This window comes from Rhinolophus hipposideros (genome assembly GCF_964194185.1).
Source record: "Rhinolophus hipposideros genome assembly, chromosome: 25".
Lineage (NCBI taxonomy): Eukaryota > Metazoa > Chordata > Mammalia > Chiroptera > Rhinolophidae > Rhinolophus > Rhinolophus hipposideros.
This window is the reverse complement of record NC_138071.1, coordinates 30,656,496-30,666,328: the sequence shown is the minus strand read 5'-3', so window position 1 is coordinate 30,666,328 and position 9,833 is coordinate 30,656,496.

The window sequence follows — 9,833 nt, the reverse complement described above, 5'->3', positions numbered from 1 at the left end:
ATTCTGCCCTGTAATCAAATGTTTCTTCAGGAATAAACAGTGCTCTTGGAATTGTATGGTCCGAGCCTTCCTGATTCTGATTTGATTTGGACGATACCGGCGGACTAGGGACCCATCTACTTCCAATGTAATGAAAACATCAAGACCTACCTAGCCAGGAATGTAAAATATTTCTAATTTCTGCTTGACTACAGGGACTTGTGTTGAACAAGCTTTACCTTCTTATTTGATAGCACTGTGCATCCTCAGTTGGACTCAAGCTACAGATTTCACCAAAGACCCTGTACTGAGAGGAAAATATATTGATGTAGATCAATTAAGCCTCCCTTACCGTTATAGGACATATGATGTGTTTTCTATCCGGGTTCAAAATATGACTCAACTTTGTGGTTGTCTTTTCTTTACCAAATGTTTTAAATGAATTAAGGATATATCTCATTTTAATTGTAATATGTTATGGTAGGCCAAGTAATTTCCTATATAAAATTATATTATGGAGTTTTTCATCTGGAGAGAAGGCCTATTCTCATACCTTCTGCAGGTATTGTACCCTGAATAGGGCGATTTACTGTATTCATGCCTCAAATAAGTAACACTGACATGATAACCCCTGCAATTAAAGAAAGACAGACTAACTCGAAATTGTGTATATGATCTATCCTTATTTACCCCGCAGAATATATTTCCCTTTGTTCTCCCAGCCATGTCCATTGCTTTAAATGTTAAGATAAGTCACTTGGAATGTAGCATGGATAAGGCCATTAATGCCATTTCGAAAGCTACGTCACAAATTAATCAAGAATTAGGTGAAGTTAGCGAAGCAATATTGGAGAATAGGGCTACTATTAATTACCTCCCGCTATGACGTAATCATGGGTGTAAAGAGTTTAAGGGAATGTGCTCTTTTAATCTGATAATACGAGCTAAGTAAATAATACCTCAAGGACCTGCGTGTTTTATCCAAAACTATTACACAGAGAGAGGGCTTCTTTGGCCTGGATTTATCTGCTATTACAAATTGGATCGGGTCTTGGGGGCCAAATTTTAAAGAATGGATATATTTGTTTATTGCTTTTATTGCTATAGTGTTATATACCTGCTGCTGTATTCAATTTACCCATTCTGTACTCAAGCATGTACTTTGTTATCCTCACCAACAACCATATGAAATATACCCCAAGATAGAAGTCACAAAGGGTCAAGGACCAAATATGAAGTAATCACAATGTGAGTCATGTACCCCCATTGTGCCTTCCACTTGTTACGTAAGGAGAACGTGCTGTCCGCGTGGCACCCAGAAACTGACTCCACAGTAAGCAGGAATAAACTTGGGAAGGCCTCGCCAGCTACCCTGGTTGAACAATAGCTGACCCGCCAGTGGAACCCATGAATGGGATCACGTAGGTTACCCTGTGGCCATTGTAACTTCATGTACATTGTGAAAGTGCCGGAATCATGTCCCCTACCTTCAACCACAGTTAATTACCCAATAACTTCGGAGTCATTGTCCCCATGCTTACTGATTGTAATTGCTATGGCCTAACATTTTCCCGACTGATAATCTATTGGAAAAAAACATAATTAGTTTCCTGGGGAGCCCCAGTCGGAACTCTACAACAGGAGGATCACCGGACACACCTGAAGCCAAGACGTTGTCTCAGTTCCCCAGCACCTTGGAAACACTCTGACTTTGCTTTAGTCTCTGTATCTTACTTATTGCCTCACGTAATACGTAGTATTTTGCTGCCTCAAGTCCATGTCAGTGTACATGGGGAATGCGTATTCAACAACCAAAATCTGTGGCCACTTATATCACAGCCCCTTAATGCTACAGGGAGGAACGTGAGACACAGAAAGATCTCTTGCAAGCTTGTCATGAGCAAATATGCAGCAAGGTGCTTCCTGGTATTGCACACACTAGGACGGAGGCCATAGACAAAATATTCTAATTGATCATAAGGCTGAGCTCTCGGGACATGAGAGGATGAAAGGAGAAATCAGACAGAGACTAGAAATGTGAGACCCACCAGCACTCATACTAAATAACAATGAGCCACTACCCAAGAAAAGAGTCACAAATATTTTCTCCTTCCAATAAGAATTAGGGAGAGAAAAATATTCTCACCAGTTTGCCTTGAACCACACCCTACAACAGAAGAGTGTGTCTGTGAGTGTGTGTGTGTGTTTGTGTGTGTGTGTGTGTGTGCTGAGGGGGTAAGAATCCTTACCTTAGGCAGACCTATGTCACATGCCCCAGGATCTCCTGGTCTCCAGCAGCCAATCTCCTGGTCTCCAGCAGCCGATCTCCTGGTCTCCAGCAGCCGTTTGTCTTACACCACATCCTACAATGGAAATCTGGGGGGTTTGTGTGTATGTTTCTGTTTGTGTGTGTCGACGTGGTAAGAATCCTTACCTTACGTAGGCCAGTGTCAGATGCCCCAGGATCTACCAATCTCTAGCAGCCTGGAGGCAAAGTCCGGCTTCCATCCCTCGAGTCTGTTCTTCTTACAGCACCAAGTCTGCGATGAACTTTCCTCGACCCTCTGTGTGTGTGTGTGTGTGTGTGTGTGTGTGTGTGTGTGTGTGTGTGTGTGTGTGTGTCGACCGCGTAAGAATCTTACCTTGCGCAGGCCAGTGTCCGTTCCCCAGGATCTCCCGATCTCTCGCAGCCTGGAGGTGAAGTCCGGCTTCCAGCTAGAGAGTCTGTTCTGCTCACAGCACCGAGTCTGCGATGAACTTTCCTCGACCCTCCATGTTCTTCTGGCTACTCTAATAATCAAACAGACACGAGAAAGATTAGCAAGAGAAAATAACCCAATGTAATACATACGAGGTAGGACAATGAAGTTCATGAACTCATCCTACAGAAAATGTGACATCCCTCATTACTGAATATAGCTATGGTAACCTTCGAAGTACTCCCCTTCAGAAACCATGCACTGGTGCCAGCGCCTAGTCCACCCCTCGAAGCAGTTTTGGAGTTCTTTTTCTGGAATGACCAGAACAGTCATCATGGAACGATACGCTTGATGTCATGAATGTCATAAAAATGTCTTCCTTTCAATATTTCTTTTGTCTTTGGGTAAAGGAAGAAGTCACTGGGGGCCAGATCAGGTGAGTAGGGGTGTTCCAATAGTTATTCGTTTACTGACTAAAAACTCACAGACAGTGCCGTGTGAACTGGTACATTGTCAAGATGCAAAAGCCTGAATTGTTGGTGAAAACTTCAGGTCATCCTTTAAATGCAGCCTTTTCAGCACTTCCACATAATAAACTTGATTAACTGTTTCTCTCGTTTATACAAATTCATAATGAATAAGCTCTCTGATATCAAAAGAGGTGAGGGACAAGTTCACGAACTTAATTGTCATACCCGAACATATATATGGGAACCCACACACAAGTGTCAGAGACCCCACAAGCAGAAGAGGTACAGAGAAGGGGAAGTGCGTACTGAACACATCCTGAGCTAGGGCTGAGCTAAAGTGACCTTGGGGCCTCAAAGAGCAAGGGCACAAAGATTAGAGCAGATGATCAGTGACTATCAGCTTGCCCTCCCCTCTAGGCGGGTAACAGAGATGGTGGCTGAAGATCATTATGGGCAAAGCCCCTATTTCCCATTATTCTGCATAACTAAGGGAGGGCCAGAAGTTTATCATCAGCCTGAGGAGAAAATTACCCTTAGCTCTAACAAACCACCCACCACAATCACATCTAGGAGTGACCTGTACTGAACTCCCTCAGCTTTTTTTAAAAATTACAGCCAACGCATGGATAAGATAATGCAAAAGAAGAAATAGACCCAAAACATATTGCTGGCAGGTGAAATAAAATAAGCTGCCCTGTGTAGACAGCCAAAGTTGGCTCTTAATATTTGTGTGAAAAGCACCTCAAGGTTTGTATTCATTCGTCCTTGGCAAGGGAGCCATGGAGGCATGGAGTCTGTGTTTCAAAACCACACTAGACCTCCATGTTTTCCGTCCGTCTGTCATTATGAAACATAAATTATTCATTTATCCAATGTGACACTCAATATATGATTAATACAACTTTGGTACTTAAGGTTAACATGTCTTTTCTTAGTAATCCAGTACCAAATTAAAACACAAAACTCTTAAGACAACATAGGATCTATCACAATAACTCTGAACAAGGACCTTAGGAAATTCTTACAAAATAAATTACCAAGAAGCATCCTTGTTTTTTCCATTCTTTGTTATTTATCTAAATATCATGAACCTTCAGTACAACACATTTATGTATCTCTTACCAAGCGGTCCCCCCCTTTTAATAGAAGTTGATATTGTTTGTTGTGGGCACTTCAAGTGTTTAAAAAAACAAACTGGAGTCTAAATTGTCAAGCTGGGAGCACAGAAGAATAGCATTTACAGGTGACATCCAAAACGGTGTCATTCCCAAAATGCCCACGAGATGGCAGCAGAGAGCGTTTCCTTGCTCTGCATTTCAATGAGAAACCAGACACCAGGGAATAAGCTAACTCCCTGTCAAATAAATCCCGTTTCGGGCCCTTCACAGGCCTCCTCTCACCCACTGCTCCCCTTTTCCACATAAGGCAGAGAGGAACAAACAGATAAATTGGACATCCTCAAAATAAAAAACGTACATGCATCAAAAGGAGCTATCCAGAAAGCGGAGGCAACACCTCAAATGGAAGAACATAGGTACACATATACCAGCAAGAATCTTATCCTGAGTAAAGTATTTTTACAACTCATGGGCAAAGACAACTGAAATTTTTAAATGACCTGAACAGAAGCTTCTCATAGTCCATAAAAATGGACAACAGACACTCCAAGATGTTAAACATCATTAGTCATGATGGAAATGCAAATTAAAGCTACAATGTAAAACCCCTTCACATGAAACAGAATGGCTATAATCGGAAAAAACAAATGGCAGCATTTGTTTTCCTTCTGAAAACAAATTTTCCTTCTGAAAACATTTTTCCTTCTGAAAACATTTTCCTTCTGAAAATGTTAAATGGTGTGGGCTGGGTGTACTATAGTTTGGAATTTCCACCCCATAAAAAATTCCTGTGTGGTTCAACAAATCCACTTATAGAAACAGACCCCTCTAAATTGGGAACAGATCTTCAAACAAACACTGATACATGAATCCACAGCATCACTGTTCACAATAGCAGAGGCCTAAACAATCCAAATATCCATCTTAGTCAGCAGTGAAAACTAAGGAATACTGCAGGGCCACACCAGGTGGATGCAATTATGAACATATTGATGATTTAGAAATATTTCCCCATAGCACACACAACTTTTAATGTGGCAGAAGACATGTTTACTAATACACCAATATATTTAGTTCCTGTACAATAAATAGCAAAAAATTTATAAATCTTCAGTAATTAGTGTTTCCTTATTTTCTCGTTTTTGGAAATAGTCTAGACATTCAATACATATCCATCATTAATTTGGATAACAAAATTTTCAAGTTTCAAATTACCAAAGACATCTAGAACACTTTTTCTATGCTTATGTATAACATAATTATCACTAAAAAGTTTACCTTAATACTATATATTTTCATAGTATCTATTTTATATATTAAAAATTATGAGATTTCAAAATTATTTTATAAACCCAGTTAAAAAAAATCTTTCCAAGACATGACTATGTGATAAAACCAAACTAAATCCAGCTTTAAGATTAAATATTTCACCAGATCAGCTGATCCTGAAAAGCATGAGTTAGTTTATATTTTATTTACTTATATAAGCATTTAATTTCTTCAAACCAATCAATTATTACAAACTAGTAACAACGTCCAGAGCTACAAACCCATCTTACCACACACACACACTGGTTTCACACAGATCACAAATTAACACAATTAGTAATAACTACAGAGAATACACAAGATGTTTTACCAACAGCTGGTTGTCACAAGAGCTCTATAACACAATTCAAATTTAGAAGTGTTTCCTAATATAGGACCCATCGTCTGTACATGGAGAGTGAGGACTAAATAGTGAGACACCAAACAGCCTCCTTACAGCTCAGGCCAGGAGGCCAGAGGCCCCTCCACAGAATGCAGAGGAAGCAGCCCTCCCATAGGCAAAGGGTCACCCACAAGTGAGAGAAAGCAGAGACCTTCGTCACACAGGTGGTAAGGATGGTGGGTTGAACAGGGTGTCTCAATTCTCCCACAAAATGTGAGGCACCTCCAGCCCCAAATCCAATAATTTGTGGCCCCGGCAGGTGCTACTGGACCGTGATGGGTACATTACTAACAGGTAAGGAAGGCTGGGGGGACAGATGCCCCTTATGGGCAGAGGCCCCTCAGGACACATGCCCCTGGGAGCTGGCACAGCCAGGCAGAGGCGCACTGGGAACCCCAGCTTCTCCCACTGGCCACCAGACTCCATGGAGTAAGTGCACCTGGCCGATGGTGGGGACCGGAGAGGATTGGCTTCCTAGGTCACAAAGCCAAGCTACTGGGACACAGAACGAGAAGGAAAGAAAAACCTCAAGTGGTTTTTAGATGGGGACCCACAAAGTTTGTCTCCACAGACGCCGGTCTGGGGAGAACCACTTAACTCCCCACCCTGTGGGGTCGGCTCTAGTGACAGGATTACGGGAACCTTTGCCTGTGTTCTGTCCCCATGGTAGTTCCTTCTTATGACAAAGGACATGCAAGACAGCCACAGAAAAAATGAACAAATCTGGGAGGAAAGAATAAAAACGCTAGTCTCCAGGTACAAGAAGTGAGCCTCCGCCATGCAGGGTGTCATGCAGCGTCTCTAGTCCCACTCCCCACACAAGAACACAGGATATGGTGAGGCCAAAAATGCACACCAACGGACCACAGATAGGGGAGTCATACCACTATTCTCGCTGGCGGCTGGGTTGGAGACGGGGAGCAGGAGCCACACAACCCGCGGCCTGCTGTCGAGCGGGCGACTCTTCTGGCTGCGCCATTTTTCCTGCGGGGCGGCCTGCGGGGTCTGAGCTCCCGCTCCACAAAGAACACAGGATATGGCTAAGCCAAAAAGGAACACCCATGGACTTATAAGTAGTGGAGTCATACCACTGTATTCTCTCGCGGGCTGGCGAGACCCACGCAAATGCCACACGACGCGGCACTCCACCGTTCACATCTCTGCCTGACAACCAACCAACCAACCAATCAACCAACCAGTTACATCAGTAGCCAATTGGCTAATCGGTTACAGCTGATGGCCAACCAATCAGTTGATGGTCATGCACCACCGGAGCCAGCACCTCCCCACGTGAGGCCGAGAGCCTGGATACTGCTCTCTGGGACTCTGTCCCCACCTACCGTCTGCTTCTCTGCCAGCCAACCTCACTTGCTAACTGCAATCCGCCATGTTAACGGCAATCCACGCAGGCTTGTTTAGCCAAGTCAGTTACGTTAGTGGCTAATGGCTAACGGGTACCACCTGATGGCAAACTAGTCACAGCTGATGACCATCTACTATCAGGGCCAGTACCTTTCCAGCCTGGAAAATGCTCTGGGACTCTGTCCCCACATCTCACATTTTATTCTGCAGATCTAAATTTAGAAAACATAGAACTTGCACCCCTAACTTCAACCCATCTGCAGAGACCAGGAATTGTAATACATGCACACCAAAAATTCACACAACCATGAAATTTCCAAAGAGTGAGAAGAAATCATGTAAATATGACATTTTAGACAAGGGTGGGATTCGGCTCTTAATCTTTACATGTGCAAATGACAGATTTACAGATAATTCAGGAAAGCTGAACACATGTGGCAGGTAAATTTTGTGAAGCTCCTGCATGGAGTATTCCTGTCTAATGCTAAGGGGACTGCTCCGGGTTTTATTTTTGCTTCAGTTTTTGACGTAGGAAAAGGGGAGCCAGGCTGCACGAGAGGCTTGCAATGTTAAAAGTACCCCTTTTGGAGTTTTTATTTTATTTACCACAGCAGACGTGGGGCAGTTATAGCTGTTTCCATTTCAGATCTACTCAGCAGAGTGCCTGGGCAGATGCTGACTTTCTAATTTCCATCAGACTGATAAAAATCATCTTCAATTTTTTTCAATTTTCTGATTGGTTATTAAATCCTTTAACACTGTAAACATACCAGTTCTCTAAATCTTAAATCTCCGGAAAGATTTTTAACATGTGCTCATCCCTTGATTTTCCCTTCTGCCTTTTTTAAACCTTATATTGATTTTAGTATCTGATAGGACCCAAGAAGATAAATAATTCATTGAAAAGATTAAGAATAGTTCGATTTCCTTGTATGCCTTTTATTAAAAATGTGGTCATGAGAGTTCTCTAACACATTTTCCAAATTAGAAGTTTTTCCAATTCAAAGGATCCAGTCTAACCACTGATGGTACGATTTTTAATAGCTACTCAAACCAATGAGCCTTTTCAATGCTTACACAAGGAAGCCAAACCATTTCTGTCCCTGTGCTATTTCCTTATGACAAATGACACAAGAGAAAGACACGAAAAATATCCCATCTATGGTAGGCAACATTCAATAAAGAAAACATGTCAGTCGCTATTTCTGAGAAGCTAGCTTGACAAATATATTTTCTTGCCAATCTACATGTAAAAGAGAGGAAAACGACATGACGCACGTCTAAATTCTCCCAAAACCATCAGAAATAGACCAGAAAGGCTGACAGGGTGAACAAAATTGCCACTTACCTCTGCTGGCAGAGGTCCCCGAGGTCTCACCTGCAGCAGTTTCCAGGAGCTAGCAGTGCCCCGGCCAGTAATTTTTATCGCAGGCTTGCCCAATACTGTGGGAGCCTTAAAAAATTATTTCTTTTGCTCGAACCGGTAAGTGTGTTATCGGCGAACAAGGCAGACCCATCATAAGAAGGCATTCCAGGATGTAGGAACAACGCCTCATAAACAAAGGCAAGCAAGCAGAGGAAATATTAAAAGACAGAAAATATATCCACAAAACGCAAGCATGGACCAACCCAAAAGTAAAAGCAACCGTGCTGCAACAAAGAAAATTTAGGTTTATATTGGAAACAGGGCGGGAAATGTTCAGGGGTGGAGTCCCAAGGTGATCCAGGGAGTTTCCAGGGACCTCCCAGGGTATGTCTTTGAAGCCAAAGCCTTCCCATTAGAGTAGGGATTGCCTTGTAGGAACTGTCCTGGGACACCAGGGGTGTAGATTTTTCCCTGCCTGTAATGCTAATGATGGAATAACCCATTACAATTAGCTGTAGCTGCACCTTTTCTTAGAACTGATCTCATCTCCTCTTTTCTTTGTTTCCCCTCAAGTCTTCCTTCCTTTCCTCCCCCCTCTCACCTTGGCCCTGTTCTCTCTGCCTATAATAACAACTTCTAGCTGAGCTGATCATAAATTAACAGAATCAGAAGATAACATCGAATTTTAACATATACGAATGGAGAATTCACATACATGTAAAAATTCAAAAGGCAGACAGGTCAGATTGGGTAATTTGCAGGTAATTTAGAAAGTGTGGCACACTCACAGAAGTAAATGCACTAATCTAATCAGGCCCCTGATCTAATCAGCCTCTGATCTAATCTACGCCCTGATCTACTCTACGCCCTGATCTAATCAACGCACTGATCTAATCAAAGCCCTGATCTAATCAGCCTATGATCTTATCAGCCTCCGATCTAATCAGCCTCCGATTAATTGTTGTTAGGCAACCAGAACATAACTGGACATGGGGCAAGGGTTGTCAGCAGGCTCCACTGGGCCTGTTCACACCTTATCCTAAGGAATTTATGCCAAAGTTGTTTCCCTAAACCGGGGATGAAGTAAGGTCTCTTGGAGACTGGAAAGGGTTGCTGCAAGGTGAAGAC